The sequence below is a fragment of the Carettochelys insculpta genome, chromosome 4 (genome assembly GCF_033958435.1).
Source record: "Carettochelys insculpta isolate YL-2023 chromosome 4, ASM3395843v1, whole genome shotgun sequence".
NCBI classification, from domain to species: Eukaryota; Metazoa; Chordata; order Testudines; family Carettochelyidae; genus Carettochelys; species Carettochelys insculpta.
In genome coordinates this window covers 111417387-111437349 of record NC_134140.1, presented here as the reverse complement: position 1 = coordinate 111437349, position 19963 = coordinate 111417387, and positions in this window count along the sequence as shown.

Sequence of the window (19963 nt, the reverse complement as noted above, 5' to 3'; positions counted from 1 at the left end):
GCTGAGGGTGAATGGGAGGGATGGCCCCCTGCCCACCCCTCACACAACACCTGTACAGAGATCAGTCAATTTTTTTTAGTTGATTTTACAATGAGAAGGAGATAGGTGATTCTGAAGGCGAAGCACTGTGCTGCTCACACCCCATGTCTCACCAGTCTTGGGCTTAAAACAACAGGATACTGCAAATATGGAAACAGAAATTGGAAGAATTAACATGTTTGCCAAAAAATGCTCCACACACATCAAGATGTAGTTCTTATACATAAATCATGTCCCATAGAACAAGAGAGAACAATTGCCCATATGCTGATATTGGCTGTCTATTACAACAAGCCTATTCTCCTTCATCCATTATTTTCACAATTCCACTTTGTAAGCTATGCAGCCTTTGAAATAGAGAAGTCACCTATGTCTGGAGAATAGTTTTCATTCTGTTTCTATTGCCCAAATTTCAGATGTAAGTGGCTAGGCACATACATAAAGTATTTAGGCACCTACATAAGTTGCCTGGTCTCAGAGGTTCCAAGCCCATAGAATTCTCACAGTAGTAGGCCAATGTTTTTCTATCTACACTTTGTATGTGACAGATAGAGCTGAATCATTAGGCTCAAGTCTTGATCTCAGGTTTCTTCATGTTTCCAGAGTGATCGGATTCAGGATCAGGAACAGTAATGTACAGAGTCCTGTGGGTGAGAACTTCAGTCTCCCTGGACACTCAGAAACGGATTTAAAAGTAGCAGTAAAAAAACAAAGATATTTCAAAAATCAAATGGAGAGAGAAATCTCTGAGCTGCAACTTATTTGCAAAATTGACTCCATCAACCAAGGATTAAACAGAGACTGGGAGTGGCTGGCCCCTTACAAAAGCAGCTTCTCTGCCCTGGTTGTTAATATCTCCCCACTAAACCCTGAGAATGAGCCACATCCCTGTCTCATCTGATTTGTTTTTTCCCTCTTTTGAGACATACTACTGATAATGGGCCATTTCCACCATGCTGAATACACCTTGTCAGCTCTGGCCCTCCCTTTTACTGGGACCCCGATCTTTAAATACACCTCTGGAAACCCCCACTCCCCACTCATGCATCTGATGAAGTGGGTCTTTGCCCATGAAAGCTTATGCTCCAAAATATCTGTTAGACTATAAGATGCCACAGGACTTCTTGCTGTTCTTGTTTAAAATCATTATAGACACAAGCTTCAAATACAAACATTCTGAAAGTTTGTGGAAAACTGGGATTTGGATCCATTTCCATTTTGAATCCAAAATCTATAACAAAATTTTGAGGAGTAAAGGGACTTTGAAGCAGCCCTGGCACTTCAAAGTACCAGCAGGTTAGAAGTAGCTACACACAAGCCAGCACTTCAAAGTTTGCCACCTCGAAGTTGCTGTGGAGGAGAATTTGCTTAATGAAGTGCTGCATATGCAGTGCAGAACTTCATTAATAATCTCCAGACACCCTACTTACCATCCTCCCTTCAAAGTTGGGAGGTAGTGTAGACACAGCCTTAGAGAAATAAGTAAAATATTTCACCTTTTCCCTAACTGCAACAGTTTGGCTGTGGCCACACTTGGCCAAACCTTCAAAACAGCAGTGCAAATGGACAAATCGAAGAATGCTAATGAGGCACTGAACTGAATATTCAGTGCCTCATTAGCATTCGCACGCTTCCAGCTGCAGCACTTCGAAAGCGCTGCTTTCGAACACGCGCAGCTTGGTGCAGCTACACGGGGGTCCTTTTCAAAAAGACTCTGCACATTTTGAAATCCACTTATTCCTCTCAGCTGAGAGGAATAAGGGGATTTTGAAATGTGCAGACTCCTTTCAAAAAGGACCCCCGTGTAGCTGCGCCGAGCTGCGCGTGTTCGAAAGCAGTGCTTTCAAAGAGCTGCAGCTGGAAGCGTGCAAATGCTAATGAGACGCTGAATATTCAGTTCAGCACCTCATTAGCATTCTTCGATCTGTCCTTTTGCACAGTCGTTTCGAAGGTTTGGCCAAGTGTGGCCACAGCCTTTGAGTCCTTCACTGATTTTTATCAAAAGGCCAAGTGAGGGTCACTAACACATCTAGATTATATTTCATGTACTCAGACATCACTTTATGGAAAGGAACTTTCCACTTACACCCTTTTAAAAAAACAGCACTCTATTGCATTGCACATTGGAATGTAAAGGGGAGAAAAAATGTATAATGGGACATGCATTTGAGAAGATGGAAGGGGAAGAAAAATCAGGTTAATCAAATCAAGATGAATGTGGCTTTAGCTGCAGACGTGTTTACAACCAGAATTAATTCTGCTGCACGCAGACATGCAGTGCATTGGCATTCAGGGCTCAGATCAGCACCAGAACACCTGGAGCTGAGATGAGCTCACTAGATTGAGGGTATGAAGACTCACTTTGACCCTTTTTGTTATGTTTCCAGAATTCTTACTAAGGAGATCAGCAGCACCAGCATTTCCATACCAGGGTTGATTAACTTAAATAATAAATTATTTAAATCCCCATTTTAAATCAGACTTTAAATATGCCGTGAGGCAACCTGGACTGAAATAATTCATTCTAACCTTGCTTTCATTTGCAATTTTTTATTTGCTAAAACAAAGGTTGATACTCATAGGGTGGTAAATATTGAAACATGCTAATTTTCCTTTTCACTAAATTTGGTACTTCTATTTGCTAAACAGGAGCTATAGCTATTTATTTACCTTCATATTCATTTATTTAGATTCTTCATTTTTAAATATGGATGTTAGAAAATGGTAGCTGATATACAGGTTGAACTTCTCTTGTCTGGCACTCTCTGGTCTGGCAACATCTGTGGTCCAGCATGATTTTAGTTAGCCAGACATCCACTTCTGATGGTTGTGCCTATGTTTGCAGTGGTCCTGTAAAGTTGGCGTATAGACACCACTGCTGGCTCTCAGTGTTCTGTGCTGTTATTTAGCTCTAATTTACCCCTATCTCCTAAGAGCCCAATAAGCCATGGAAGTGTTGGTAATGCTGTTAAACAATACCGACCTCCCGTGATGCAGTAAATTCTCTGGTTTGGCACCAGTCAGGTCCTGAGAGTCTCAGATCAGAGGTTCAGCCTATGTTTCTTATATGCTAGGTGATGACCACTTGTGATTTCTGTCAAGTTCAATGTGGATGGAAACTGGATTTCAAATCGAATTATGAAAAAACAGCATTTCATTTTATATTACTTACATGCAATGGCTACCCGAGGAAAAAAGTCATCCAAACTCATTTTGCATTTAAAACTACAGCAGGGTCTCAACATTCGCGAGCGTTCTGTGTTTAGAACCCTCGTGAATGTTGATTTTTCGCAAATACAGCGGTGCCCGGGGCCCCGGGGGAAGTGGTGGCTGCCGGCGCTCCTGCCCAGAGCTCCAGGGAAGCAGCAGCTGCAGGCGCTCCTGCCCAGGGCCGCGGGGGAAGCAGCAGCTGCCGGCTCTCCTGGCCGGAGCTCCGAGGAAAGCGGTAGCTGCCGGTGCCCTTGCTCAGGGCCCCGGGGAAGCAGCTGCTAGGCTGCTCGAGAATAACTGAATTCGCAAACATTAAGTTTGTGATTTGTGAGACTCTGCTGTACTCAAGTTTGCTAAAAGGGGGAGTAGCTGGGGCAGGGCCAAACTAATGATAAAAAACAAAACAAGCAACCCCCCCACTTCAAAAACAAAAACAAAAAGACCGTTGAAGTGGGGGCTGCTCGGTGCTTGGGCACTTGAAAGTAAGGTTACTAAGGGGCCTAAAGAGAGGGTACTTACCTTTCAGTAACTTGAGTTCTTTAGGGTGTTTTGTCCCCAGATGTGCTTAGGGATGCCAACCCTCCCAGTTTTGCCAGGAGTCTTCCAGAATGGGGCTTAAATTCCGGAGGTGATTGTGGCAATTAGCGGCTGCTAAGCCTGACTTCAGTACCAGACAGTTGAAGCTATAGTAAAGAACAGAATTATCAGACACATCGATTGACGTGATACATTGACAAAGAGTCCATACAACTTTTGCAGAGGGAGCAAGGTATCTCACCAATCAGTTAAACTTGTTTGAGGGACGGAATAAACACCAAAAAGAGTGAGCCAGTGCTTGGCCTTTCAGAAAAACTTAGGTAAGGCACTCACTGAAGGCTGTTAACAAAAAAAAAAAAAAACAAAAAACAACCAGTCCTGGATTAAGAGGATCGGAAACTGGTTGAAAGATAGGAAACACAGTGTAGAACAGTAACAGAGAGATAACCATGTTAGTCTATATACTATCAAAACAAACCAGCAGTCCAGTAGCAAAGACTAACAAAATAATTTATTAGATGGTGAGCTTTCTTCAGAAGTGGGTCTATCCCAAAAAAGCTGAAGAAGTGGGTCTGTCCCACAGAACTGCACCACCTAATAAATTATTTTGTTATTCTTTAAAGTGCTACTGGACTGCAGGGTTTTTTTTTTTGACAGTGTAGAAGAGTCGGTTTTCATAAGGGAGAGAGGTGCAGGATCCCAGGGATCTGTACTGCAACTGGTGCTGTTCATAAATGAACTAGTAGAAAGGGGATACAGTAAGGTGCAACACTGGCAGATGGTACAATATCTCTCAAGACACTGAAGCCTAAAGCTGACTGCAAAGAGTTACAAAGGCATTTCACTAAACTGGGTGATGAAATTCAATGTTGATAAATGCGAAGTAATGCTCACTGGAAAAATTATTCCCAGCTACACATACAAAATGATGGCATCTAAATGAGCACTTATCACTCACAAAAGAGAGTCATTGTGGATATTTCTCTGAAAACATCTGCTCAGGGTTCAGTGCCAGACCAAAAATCTAACAATGTTAGGAACCAGTAGGGAAGCGACTGATAATGAACAGAAAATATCATAATGCTGTTACATAAATCTATGGTACACCCATACCTTGAGTACTGCATGCAGCATTCATCTTCCTATCTCAAACAAGATATCAGAATTGGAAAATGTTCAGAAGAGGACAAAGGAAATTATTATGGGTACGGAACAGCTTCTGTATGAGTAGCAATTATAAAGACTGGGCCAATTCAGCTTAGAAAAGAGAGGACTAAGGAAGACATGATGAATCATAAGTGGTGTAAAGAAAGTGAATATTTACACCTTCACATAACACAAGAACTAAATGTCACCTACTGAAATTAATAGGCAGCCGGTTTACAACACACAAAAGAAAGTATTTTTTCACGTAATGTACAGGCATCCTGTGGAATTTGTTGGCACTGGCTGTTCTGCAAGGCAAAAATGTAACTGTATTCAAAAAAGAATTAGATAAATTCATGGAGGATTTGTCCATCAATGCTATTAGCCAGTATAGTTAGGGTTGCAACCTCAAGCGCTAGGTGTCCCTAAATCTCTGAATATTGGAAGCATCTGGCAATGGCTACTCTCCAGAGTATACTGGGTTAGACGGACCATTATTCTGATCCATCCATGGTATGGCCATTTTTATGGCTAGAGAACAGAACTGAGAATTTTTTTCAGGGAAATAAGCCATGTCATCAAAATTGGATCATTTCACAGAGACATACCTGTTTCAATAAAAGTTTTGCCAGGAATGCAAGAGAGGACTTGCTCATATTCAATAGGCTGGGGGGTCAGGGTATAGGCCCAGGAGCTGGGAAAGACAGATTTAAACCTGGGCTCTGCCTGATTCATACCTAAGTTGGATTCCATCCTAGATCACTGTAAATCCTACAGAGCAGAGACTTGACCCTGGGTCTCCCGCAGCCCATGCAAGTATTGTATTCACCCAACTACTGTGTCACTAACAAACAGCATACAAATTAATGTGCTGTAAGGGTTCATGTTCGTTCCAATGTGGAAGACAAATGAACTGTGGAGCCTCAAAAGTTGACATGGAACAGAATTGTTTTCCTCCAACCAGCTCTATCCACGAGTTCGTGCAGAGGACTGCTATGTCAGAAGGGGGGCTGCAGTCCCACCACCTGCAGTAAAAATAATAATTTTAACCCCTATGTAGCATTTTACAGAGGTTATAGCCATTCAGGGCTTTTATGTGACTATTTATAAGCATTAAATACTATTAATTCCATTTCACAGATGTGGAAATGGAGACAGAAAGTGGTAAGGTGAGGTATACAAGGTCACACGGGAACTATATTGCATGAACAGGTTGCAAGATAGTTGCTTAATAACTAATTGCATCAGGAATTCTAATTTATTTTATGCCTCATTATTGACAAGCACCTTCTTTACCGGTCATCTTTATACAGTGCATTCAGGTATACAGGATTGCATGCTCAGTATCAATGAAAAATTCATAATTACTTCAACAAGTCCTTGAAACCTAGTGAACATTTGGCATGCCACATATTAGATTATGCTTTGACATGAAAAGAAAAGAGAATCCATGAGTCTCTGGCTATTTGAATAAACTATTTAGAATGCTAGCCTTCACACACTCTGGGGTTTTTAATATTGTTTTCAGTGGCAAGGTGTTAGCTATCTGAGCCTTTCAACATCAACCTATCCATTTCCATTTCTACTTCTTACACTTAACTTAGGAATTTTATGTTCTTTCTGGATTTCATGTCTATATGTTTGAGATAGACAATGGAGTCTGGGGTTAGTGTATTGTGTGGCTAGCATGGTACTGGGGAGAGGGAATTGCTAGCTTCAACTCCCTGCTTGGCTACTGAACTCATATTGTGATTATGGGCAAGTCACTTAACCTTTCTGTGCCTCCAGTTATGAATGAATATATTAATACTCCATGTTGTAAGGTTTTAATAATTGATGAGCTCTAAGATCTGTGAATGAAAGACTATGTGTCTCATCAAAAGCCCGTCGGTGGGATCTTTCTATTGATTTCAGGATCAGGCCCTAAGTGTAAAGTGTTATTTTATTATTAATGAAAGCAAATTATTTCATAACTGGGGAGTCTACTCCAATGAAAACAAAACAAAATACCTGCACCTCATTCCCTTGCTGAAATGTGTTTGTGCAGACAGGAAATCTAGGAAGATCCCCGCACTTAACTTTGGTGACTGACTACCAAAGAAAATGTTGATGCCCTGGAAAGGGAAAACTTGGCAATGCAGCAGTACAAGTTATGAGGAGAACTGCACAATGGCTCATTATTAATTAACAAATAAAGTGCCATCAACAGGATGTAGTAGTCTGGGATGGATTGATGTCTCAGTAAGGAGTGGGGAAAACTGCAAGACAACTGGAGTATTATGACTAACTTTAACCACAAAATACAATTGGTCACTTCATTACTGTCACTGTAGTTCTCTAATTCCATGTGCACAGAAAGGTTTTACACAATTAAGAAATAATTTCGAAGCATTTTCTTCAATGTTCCTGCTAATTTTATTTTTAAAGAAATATCTAAATGGAGCAAAGTGGCTTTGAGAAACAAGCACCAAAATGATTTACTGAAGAAAACAAAATTGACAATGCCGAGGGTTCAAAACTTAAGTCAGCCCCCCCATCCTCCCACCACCTTATGAGATTGGCTTTAAAAGAATGATTTTTTTTAACAAATAATATATTCTGTTTTAATCAGTGGGAGTTGGGCACATAAATACTTTTCAGGATCTGGGCCTAACAGTTTTGTGTAAGAGCTAGGTATTATTATTATATGCCTTATTTTATAACCTCCTGACTTAAGAGAACACCCTAAATGTCTCAGACATGCTGTATATGACTATGTTCTCTGTAACTAGTTTTACAGACATATTTGTGAGCACTGTTGATAAGGAAGTTTTAGATTTTGCTACACCTCATCAGGCTTCAGTTCACAGCTCAGGAGGAGGAGGAGTTCAGATCAAAGGTTCTAGTTTTGGACCCTTCTTTGCTGAGAGTCCATTTCTTTTGAAAGAAAAACTTTCAACCATCATCCATCGTAGGTAACTGAACTGCCTCAGGACTGGCACTTGGCTGATATATCGTGCATGTACACCTCCAGGAAATTCTGTAGGTCCAACTTCTGGCGCACTGAGACCAAGAGGGGCTTTACCCTATCACAGGAGTAAAACACTGTTCTGCATGAGTCAGCTTGACAGAAATGGACCCTACAGCTCTCCTGCAGAAACTCTTCATATTCTTTCATTCTGACTTGAGGCATGGCTCCAAGCAATAGCTGATACAGATGCTGTACCAGCTCTGGCGTTGCTCTGTAAGGTGCTGTGCCTCAGAGACTCAGCTGTGAGTCAGAATGCCTCCCCCACTTCCTCCTTGCTTCAGTGAGGGGTGTGGGGGCGGGGGCGAGGTAGCTGTGTGGAATTATTTAGGCCCAGAACCACATGAGCTCCTAACATCCAACAAACTCAATGGGAGTTAGTTCCCTAAATTCCTTTGAGGGTCTGGAGCTCATGGCTGGTCTGCAAATTAATACCCCCCAGCCCAATACTATGTCAGCAAGTAGGGACTGGGCAGACGCCACTGCTCCAAATATTCTCTGTTCACTTGCTCTAGGGCTAAATCTGCGTTGGAGGGTTGGTTCCACCGTGAGCATCCACAGCATTCCAAGTCAGCTGTTTAGTAAGGAGGTAAAGCTCTTACCAAAACACATAAGGCAAATGGAGTTTAAAAAGCAGCAATGGGAGAAAGTAGAAATTTATGAAAAAATAGGTAAAGGCAGAGACCAAGAACAAGGGCAAGAGATGTGGAAGTTAGCAACGCACAGTGAATAAAATAGAAGAGAGAAGTGGAATGGAAATAGTTGGGAACGAGAATGGATTCTGTCTCCTCCAACCATGACATTTCCTGTAATGTCTGGTGGCCCCAGGAAAGGTGAGGGGCACTCCAAAGCAGTAAGTGTGTATATTTGGTCAGATGCATGGGGTCTGCTCTGTAACAGAAGCAGTGTGGGGTGTTCTTACAGAAGTCAGTAGCCAGAATATCTAAACCAAAGTGGATCGGGGATGCAAAGTCAGACAATGCAGCAAGGTAAGATAAAGCAAAGCATGGCAGTCAAGGGGCAGCCACCAGGCAACGATTTGTTGCTCACGTAGCTTACTGTTCCTTTTGCAGCCTTTATAAAGTTCAATTATCTAATGAGAGTGTGTCATGTCTCTCTAATCAGGGGTGTAGATGAGACTGCTGTGGATCTAGAGGCCTTTAGCACCAGGGCTTTTGGCTGGAGATGCTAATTCAATGCATGGTTGTGGCTAAGGATGTCACCCAACGGCCTCTGGGGTTGGGTCCTGATATCAACTTCTTGTAGATTTTTCATCCTTTCCCAGATCCTTGTTACATTTGCTTCTTGTTTTGTGTCTTAAACTAGGTCCTCATCTTTCAAAGACTCACATTTAACTACCTGTGAATAATCCCATCCAAATCAACAATATTGCTCATGGTAGTAATGTTAAGCATATGCAAACATTTGCAGGATGTGGGCCTTAGCTTATAAACTCCTGAGGGCAGCAACTATCTTCTAGGTTCAACATCCCAAACTTTCCAAGCACTACCATAAAACAAATAATAAATATCTAATTCATCAAAGGCAGTTGCACCCACTTATATCAGGCCTGAGTTTCAATCAACCTCTTTGTCTGGGCTTCCCTTCTTGCTATCCCCTTTTATCCCATCAGCATGTAAACCACAACCACAGACTAAATGATGTCAGTAAAACACCTCTGATACTGTTTCTACCTAATTTGCATGCAGCGATTACATGTCCTTCAAAGTTTGGCCATAGGGTCTAATGCTTCACCAGATTCTCTTACTTAGTTAGTTACCTACTTTTATCTTATGTTCTTTGAACGCTCATGTGTTACTTTAATTATTGTGTACTGGTCATTGCCCTCTTTAGTATGTTGCCTAATCTCACCCAAGTCATCAGGTGCACGATTTCTAACAAATGAAACTGAAAATAAGGGAAGATTTTTGCTGCTGTCAACAAAATTGTAACAAGTTACACCAGTTAAGAATCTCGTCCTATCCTTTTGGGAATAAATGAAAAATAAAATATGTACAACACACAAATGCAATACATACCAAAGTGAGAAAGCCATCTCCTTATTCATAATATTTTGGTGCTATATTATTAGAGCAGTTAAACCATTTATTAACATACTGCAGGAAAAGATTTCTATATCTTATGAAACTCTGACTGGTGCACAGGTAATGCACCTCTAAAATGAAGAAAATAATGAATGCGGTCTAGAGTAGTAAAGGACAAAATCTTTTACACAACTAAGCTTGATCCAATTATATACACATAGAAGCAACAATGATATAGATCATATTCTGCCACAATGCTAAATAGTAGCTACATCTACACATGTATGCTACACATGTATGCTACATCTAAATAGCTTATTTCGAGGTAGTGACATTGAAATAAGCTATTTCGATGAATAGCGTCTACACGTCCTACAGGGCTGGTGCCGTCGACGTTGGGCAGCACCACATCGAAGTAGGCGCTGCAGGGGAGCGTCTACATGCCAAAGTGGCCCACATCAAAATAAGGGTGCCAGGAACAGCTGCAGACAGGGTCACGGGGCGGACTAGCACTTCCGGGGCAACAGCAAACCGCTCCTTTAAAGGGCCCCTCCCAGACACACACAGCCTGCACAGCACGCGGTCTGCAGAGCCACAGGTATGCACACCCGTCGAAGCAGTATGGACCCCCAGCAGCAGCAGCAGCAGCAGCCAGAGGTCCACACAGCCGCCCCTGCAGGAGCAGTGCTTGCCCTGCTCAATGCTATGCAGGAGGCAGCTGACCACCTTTTATTCACAGAAGAGGAGCTGCCCCCAGGGGAGGACGAAGCAGACCCAGACCTTGCTGTCTTCCGCACACACCCGCCCGCCGCACACGCCGCCGGCTGTGGAGCTACCCCACGAGCACCGACTGGTGGGGGTGGCTTGTGCTCGGCGAGTGGAACAATGACCGCTGGCTCCAGAACTTTCGCATGAGCCGGCAGACATTCCTGGAGCTCTGCCAGTGGCTCACCCCCGCACTGAGGCACCAGGACACCTTCATGCGGTGTGCCCTCAGCGTCGAGAAACGGGTCGGCATCGCTGTCTGGAAGCTGGCCACTCCAGACAGCTACCGATCCATGGGGCAGCAGTTTGGCGTGGGCAAGGCCACCGTTGGGGCTGTCCTCATGGAGGTAAGAGGACCCACGGGGGGGGGGAACCCTGGGGGGGAGGGCAGCCCTGTGGGGGGGAGGGCCAGACACACCCTGCACACCCCTTACTGGTGCTCTCCCATGTCCTTCCCCTGCAGGTCGTCCGCGCCATCAATGCCCTTCTCCTCCACAGGCTCGTGCGGCTTGGGGACCCAGATGCCACCATCGCGGGATTTGCCAGCCTGGGCTTCCCAAATTGCTTCGGGGCTCTGGATGGGACCCATATCCCCATCCATGCTCCGGAGCACAGCGGAGGATGCTTCCTGAACAGGAAGGGCTACCATTCTGTGGTCCTCCAGGCCTTGGTGGACAGCCGAGGCCTCTTCCTGGACATTTATGTTGGGTGGCCTGGCAGCACCCATGATGCCCGGGTGTTCAGGAATTCGGGCCTGTGCCACCAGCTGGAGGCAGGGACCTACATCCCCTGGCGGGAGATCCCTGTGAGGGACACCACCATGCCCCTCTGCGTCATCGCAGACGTGGTGTAGCCCCTGCGGCCCTGGCTCATGCACCCTTACACGGGCCATCTCACAGCCAGCCAGGAGCGCTTCAACACGCGCTTGAACCATGCACGCCAGGTGGTTGAGCGCACTTTTGGCCGCCTCAAAGGGCACTGGAGGTGTCTCCTCACCCGCCTTGATGCAGGCCCCACCAACATCCCCCAGGTTGTGGGCGCATGCAGCGCACTCCACAACCTGGTCAAGAGCAAGGGGGAGGCATTCTTTCAGGGCTGGGCTGTGGAGGCTAGCAGGGCTGATGTGCAGCCACCCACTGCCCCCAGTCGCCAGGTGGACCCCAAGGGGATCCGGGTCCGGGAGGCCCTGAGGGCCCATTTCGACCAGGCCACGGGGTGAACACTGGCAGGCGCCCCACTGCACCCCCACATCCTCCACAGCACTCCCTGCCCCCACTCCCACACCACAGAGCACCCAAGAGCACACACCCCCCTTTCTTGCAAATAAAAATAGACCTGTTGTTTTTGAAACCAAAACTGGTGATTTTTCTTATTATTAATAGTACAAATAAATATATATATATATAGAGAGAGAGCAAAACAAAAGTGGGGGAACTATTTACATGGGGGGGCAGGTACCATATAAAACAGAGCACGGGTGTAACACAAACTATATACAATAAATAGGTATGATGGGGGATATGTACAAAGTGGGGGGCACGTCCTGGGCCCCACTCCCCTCTACTGTCTGGCACCTGTGGTTGGCGGGCTCAACCCTCGCCTCGGCCTCAGCCCTGGCCAAGGCTGGCTGGGGGCCGGGCAAACCGGCAGGTATCAGCAGGCCCCAGGTCCCCCTCGGCGGAAGGCCCCGGGGTGGCGGATGGCGGTGGGATGGCAGTCAGAGCAGCGGGTGGAGCAGTGGGTGGAGCGGCGGGCAGGGTGCGCAGGGCGGGCAGAGCGGCAGGCAGGCGGCGCGGCATGGGGGGCCTGGTAGTCCACTATGCACTCGAAAGTGCGCATAAAGGCCCCCCATGCCTCCTGGCGTCAGGCCAGCGCCCACTCTTGCAGTTCCAGCCTCCGCTCATCCACCCGCAGGCACCGCTCCGAAACCTCCAGCTGACGCCGGAGGGTCACGAGCAGCTGGGGGTCCGTTGCCGTCCTCTGGTGGTGGTGGCTCCACCGTCGGCCCTGCCTTGGGGCTGGTTGGTGCTCCGCCAAGGGGCTGGCCTGCAGCGATGGCCCCAGTGGGCTCTCCGGGATCACGGACACCTCGCCGGTGCTCTCCAGGCCCTCCGATGGTGCAGCTGCGGAACACAGCGGGGGAAGAAGAGTGGAAACAGCCGTTAGTGTGGCCCCCGAGCTGTGCCCCTTGTCCCCCACCCCTCTGCTGCTGGTTCCCCATCCCCATCCCCGGGAGATGCTGCTGCTGCTGCTGCTGATGGGTGTCCCACCTCCTCCCCCCCAGGGGACCCTAGGTTCTGCTCCCCCCATCCCCAGGGATGGGGCATGGCACTGTCCTGCTGGGGGGCAGGAGCTGATGCACTCTTCTGAGGGACATGCCACTGCTATCCTTGGGGCCATGGTCATCTGGGCATGTGGAGGGCCCTGGTCATGTCTGTTGTCCCCACCCCTCAACCCCGGGGGGGGTGCACCGGGGGGGGTACATACCTGATGCTCCGCTCCCATGGTCGGGGGACACCCTCTGGGCGGATGCCTTGCTGGAGCTCCAGGACGGCAGGATGATCCGCAGCCCCCTGTCGCTGGAGGAGGATTCCCCCTCCTCCTCCTCCACCGGCATCCCAGGGGTGGGCTTCTGGGGGGGCCCCTAGGGTGCAGGGCTGGCCTCCGTGACGGACTCCACCTCCGGGGCCTGCTGGGGCTCATCGGCCGAGGTGTCAAGAGTGGCTCAGGGGGAGAAGGTGTGCCAGGGGCCCAGGATGGACCTGAGCTCCCTGTAAAAGGGGCAAGTGGCGGGGGCAGCCCCAGATCGGCTGGCAGCATCCCGGGCCCGGGCGTGACCCTGCCGCAGCTCCTTGACCTTACTCCTGACATGGTCAGGAGTGCAGGCAGGGTGACCCCGGGCGGCCAGGCCCTCGGCCAGCCGAGCGAACGCATCCACGTTCCGCCTCTTGCTTCCCATTACCTGGAGCACCTCCTCCTCGCTTCAGAGCCCCAGCAGGTCCAGGATCTCGGCCTCCATCCAGGAGGGGCCCTGCTGCCTTTTCCCAGGCTGGCTGGATGCCTGGGAGCCCTGGGTCCCCTTGGGGGGGTGCCCTGGGGGCGCTTGGGGGGCTTGCGGGTGGCCATCACAGCGAGGGGGTGGCTTGGGGCTGCAGAGGCATGTGCAGGGTAGCCGCATGGCAATGCTGCTGCCTGCATGCGCTCTCAGCTTCTTGCACAGGAAGGCAGGGGGCGGGGAGCTTTAAGGGGCCGCTGCACGCGGCGACCATAGAGCTCAGGGGCTGGAAAGAGCGTCTCTCAACCCCTCAGCTGATGGCCGCCATGGCGGACCCCGCTCTTTCGATGTTGAGGGATGCGGATCGGCTACACGTGCCCTACTTCGACATTGAACGTCGAAGTAGGGCGCTATTCCCATCCCCTGATGGCAATAGCGACTTCGACGTCTCGCCACCTTACGTCAATGTCAGCTTCGAAATAGTGCTCGCCCCGTGTAGACGTGTAGAAGTTGGGGCGGCTTCTTCGAAGTAGCCGGCACGTGTAGACGCGGCTAGTGAAGCCAAGCATGCAGTTACAATATGTAATGAGACAACTATCCTATATACCTTTGTCCTCTGGTTTTTGAATAAGTGGCTTATGTAATTCACTTTCTCTCAGGAGGCTGTAAAAATATAGTTTCCCTAACTTCTCACCTTCCAGAAATTTGCATATACTCACCAGCTGTACTCCATATCTGCTCTGAGTCATGCCCATGCAATATCAATAAAATCATTAGGGATGTGCAGGGAACCCAGAGGCAGAATTTGGATGCATTTTTGTGTGCATAAAGCTTGCCCCAAGGATCAAGAAATGCACCAAGAGAAAATATCTATAACAAGGAAGAGGGGAGTAGAGAGTTAATTTCTCCTGGTGATTGTTATAGCATTCTGACAGTGGACTGGAGCAGCACAATTGGTGGTTATTCATTTAGTAATAGCAATCACTGCAGAGATGTGCTGCCAGGATATACATCCACAATCAGATCAAATAGGTTTTCTCTCTGGATTCATACAAGTGTTCCTGCTAAGCTGAGTGCTCAGGCAGCCACCCAGGAGAGATCCCAGTGCTGGTCAGCTTGATTAACAGAGCACCCACAGCCAGCAGCGTGTGTTTCTACATCTGCACATGCATTGGTGCACATAATAAGATTTATTATGCCTAGGGATGGGAAAAAATTAGCGGGAGCACTGCTTCAGATGATACATTCTTAGGGTCAACCTACTCTCACTCCAGTCTGGAGCACTAGGTGGTGGGAAGTGTGGCTATTGGTACAAATGCATGCGGACCGATAGCGATGGTGTGGAGGGGTCTGCCTGTGCAGGATGCAGCAGAATGTGCCCTCCCAGCAAACTGAGGCCAGGCACAAACACACTCAACCAGGGTGGGGCTCAGCTTAAATAGCGCAGGGCCTTGGAGTGCTGTGGCACACATACTAGCCAGAAGTCCTCTTCCTCAAGCACTGGTGCCTGTATTCTACGTGGGTTCTAAACAATTGGCCTGGGAATGGAAGGAGCTCTGTATTCCCTCATAGGAACATAAGAATGGCCATATAAGGTTGGCCCAGTGGCCCATCTTATCCTGTCTTCCGACAGTGGCCAGAGCGAAATTCTTCAAGAGAATAAACAGAATAGGGTAATTATTGTGTGCTCTAGCACCTGCTGTTCAGTCCCAGCTTCCGGTAGACAGAGGCTTATGGACATACAAGGTATGGAGTTACATCTCTGCACATCTTGGCTAATAGCTATTGCTGGACCTATCCTTCACAACTGTATCTAAAATTCTTTTATGTGCCTCCATTATACGTCTGAGCTTCACAACACACCATGTTGACTGCATGGTATCACTGCTTACTTTCTTATGTTTGTTTTACACCTGCTGGCTATTAATTTGGTTGGGCTACTCCTGATTCTTGGTGAAGAGATGAATGACTCTTCCCGGTTCACTCTCCCCACACTATTTATGCTTGTACAGACCTTGATGGCATGTCTCCCTTCCTCAGCTCTCTCTTTTCTAAGGTCCCAGCCTTTCTCATCTCTCCTCATATGAAAGCTGTTCCGTTGCACAATCATCTCACTTGCCTTTCTCTCTGACAGTTCCATTTCTAATGTATCTTTTTTGAGATGTGGTAACCAGAACTGCATGCACAGTGTGGCCTTACCATAGATTTATGGTATTTTCTGTCTTATTTTCTCTTCCTTATAATTGTTCTTTCCTTCTTTTCTGGTCCTTTGTTTCTGTCTTGCCTTCAGTGCACTCAAAGAGGATAAGCAATTTTCATACTTATCTAGAAGCAGTGGGGGTTTTTTTGGTTACATAAAAAAAAAGAGATGTGTTGGTACTCACCCCTTCCCTCCACCCCGGGGTTCCCATGGCTGGGACTGCAGAGATGCTGGTATGCAGTACTTGCAGGTACCAGTACAAAAAAGTACTTTCTAGAAGAACTCCCTCTTCCATTTCCTCCTGTCCCTACAGATTACAAACCAATGTGTGTCTTTAAATATTTTAAGCAGAAGAAATATACGCCCTCCTCACAACATGAGCTCTGCTTGCTCTTGCTTGTGCATCATATGCTTACTGCATAAGTGCTAGTTTTAGGACTGCTTGGAGATCTTTTTAGGAAGAGAAGGTTTTTATTAAAGACCCAGCAGTGAAGGTGTATTTCTTTGGTTTTCCTTTTTGATTCCTTTGGTTCTCTTTTTAATATATGAATGGATTCCAACAGAATGTCAAAATCTCCTGACTGTCAGCATATTTATAAGAGGAAGTAAGTGTTCTCTTATTTGAATTACCTACTGTTTTATTTTTATATTTTTGAGAGCTTTTTTTAACTTTGGTAACAGCAGTTAAGATGATACAGATACAAGTAGCGTAGCCAACAGTTAACACATGAGGTATGCAAGGAAACTACAAGTAATGGTGCAATCTTGAATTCTGCATATGAAAAAGCAGAACTGTTCCTAATTTTGGTTGGCCTGGTGTTTGCATATAATTTCATGTTGGTTGATACGCTGTGATCTAGTTGACTGAACGCAGACCTGAGAGCCAGGAACTCCTGAATTTTAGATCATGTAAAGGCCAAGCATGATGACACCACCTTTCCCATGTATCATAGACACACCAGGCCTGACTCTGTTTTTCTTTGGCACCCAGAACTTCCACTAACTTTCAAATGAGCTTCAGGAAGAGGAAAATAATTTTTGTTGATACTGTACCAGTAATGTCATAACTGAAAATCTAACAGTATTTCTTCATATACCTTCATTAATCCCAACCCTCTCCAGATCTCCTTATTTACTTCTAACCAAAACAAAGCTACCTGTGACTTTGAAAGAGATGAACTAGGCCCAAAGCTCAGCAATTCATTCAGATGGACAGGAGCTAAATTCAATGTATAATGAACATCCAGCTAAACTCACTGTGTAATTTGCAGCCTTTATGCACATGTGCAGCTGATTGCCTTGTTATGGCAAAAGGTTTTTTAGGAAAATACAATTTTGTAGGTTAGCTTTCAATAATTTAGACTAATGATTCCATTGAATAACTGCAGTCTGACATTTGGCTTATTTTAACAGTCACTAAAATGTTTAAAAGAAAATCAAACTATTTTGAAGTTGCTCTCAGTCACTCTCTTTTAGCTGTTTGTAGAGTGCCCCTTACCATAGCATCAAAGCAGTGGACAATTTACCCCTTCTGCTAATAAAAGAACGTGTCAGAAAACTAAACAAAATGCATGAGGCCATTTTGAATTTTGATAATGCTTGGTGAAATGCCACTGAAGTCAATAGAATTTTATGTGCTTTCATGTGCTCATGCGCTTGTAGTGTCAGACCTATTGCCAACATGATAAGATGATCGTTAGTGATATCTTTAGAACTGACTAGCCTTTTGGGCAATTTGACAATCAACCAATTAAAATAGAAAAAATTGCATTTGAAACCTGGGTAGGAGAGGCAAAATGTGACATGCAGTTTGATACCAGCTCTCTTAATCACTCTAGACTGGAAACATTTTTATTCTTTTCAAACAGCTGTTCTGTATCCGCTTGCTGTTAGTTTATTTTTAAGAGTTCACTGAGAAAAATGGCCAGGTGTAATCTTGAAACACTGTATAATGGAAGCCCATATGCCATTCTCTAAAAAACGCAATAATCATCTTCCTAAGGATGGAAAAGCCAAAGAACACAAAAATTAGTTTTCAAAGCTAAGGTATAACCTTTCCAAAGACAGTTTTTCATGTGGAGCACAAATGAAAGTAGAGGAAACTGTTTAAAGTCAGTGACACAAGGTAAAAGTAAGCTCAGATTAGTGTAAATGTGATGGCAGACTGTTCTTTGCTTTTCTGTCTAGTGAATCAAAAACCACATTCTAATTGAGTCTTGAAGAACTTTTTGAAGTACAATAAATGTGTCAAAGATCAGTTGGGAGTCCACAAATGTTAACCATAGAATCAAAGAACACTAGAACTCTAAGGGACCTCGAGAGGATATCGAGTCCAGTTGCCTGGCCTTATGGCAGGACCAAGCACCAGCTACGTTCATAGTAGTTATCTCATTTCAGTAAAAATGATCTCATTAACATGCCAGATGTTAAGATGTGTGATACCGAGAGTGCTGTTCTGCCAGTCAGCAGGATAGCATTCCTACACGGTTTTGCTTTAAAAGAAATCCATATCTAATCTATCTATTGTTAACAGTGGCCCACAGCAAAATCAGGCTGGCAAAATTCTATTGGACAAGAGTGGTTATTTTTCTGTTTTGTTTTTGAGGAGTAAATAAAATTTCATTCACTTTTTCATCATCATCATCATCATCATCATGGAAAAGAGCAGGTCAGATGATTTTGTCTGAGCCAGAGATTTCATCTGATGAAGTGAGTCTGTGCTCATGAAAGCTCATGCTCAAAACTTTTCTGTTAGTCTGCAAAGTGCCACAGGACCCTTCGTTGCTGCTACAGATCCAGACTAATACGGCTGCCCCTCCGATACTTGACATCATGCATGGCACTGCATTTAGCCATATGGAGTGGAAATCTATCAACCTCACAAGGAAGCTTGAACAAACTCAGATAGACGTCATCTTTCTCTCCAAATGCAAACGAATGGACATCATACCAAATGGACTGAAGGTGAAAAAGCCTTTGCAATCTACATACTGCACAGACTACAGTGAGAGATTATGCCATAGACTCTCGAAGAAACTGAGGAACCACCTAATCAGCATCCTGTACAACAAACAGGAGAACATCAAAAAAGAGCTCTCAAATCTGGAGTCTTTCATAAAAAACCAACCTTCAACACAAACTTCCACACCACTGAACTCTACTAAAATAAGACAGGAGATTTACATTAGACACTTCACTACTCTACAGAGGAAAAAGGACTGCAAGCTGTCTAAACTCCTGCCTGCCACACAGAGCCACAGCAGTGGTACCACTAACTCAGCCAGCAATATCGTCAATCTGTCCAGCTACACACTCAGCTCAGCAGAAGAGTCTGCTCTTTCTCGGGGACTCTCTTTTTGCCCCACCACCCGCACAAACATAATACAGTTCTGCGGTGATCTGGAAGCCTACTTTCGCTGTCTCAGACTCAAAAGAATACTTTCAACACAACACTGACCAGCACACCATTACACAGACACCCTCCCAGCAGCACAAGAAGAATAACTCCACGTGGACTCCTCCTGGGGGTAGAAATAACAGTCTCGACCTATACATAGAATGCTTCCGCCAATGCTTCCGCCAATGTGCACAGGCAGAAATTGTGGAGAAACAGCATCGTTTGCCTCACAACCTCAGTCGTGCGGAACGCAATGCCATCCACAGCCTCAGAAACAACTCTGACATTATAATCAAAGAGGCAGATAAAGGAAGAGCTACTGTCATCATGAACAGGTCTGATTACCAGAAGGAGGCTTCCAGACAACTCTCCAATACCAGATTTTACAGGCTACTTTCCTCAGATCCCACCGAGGAATACACTAAGAAACTACACCATCTGCTCAGGACACTCCCTACACAAGCACAAGAACAGATGTATACCAACACACCTCTAGAGCCCTGTCCGGGGCTATTCTACCTATTACCCAAGATCCACAAACCTGGAAATCCTGGACACCGAGCATCTGATGAAGTGAATCTGTGCTCACGAAAGCTCATGCTCAAAACTTTTCTGTTAGTCT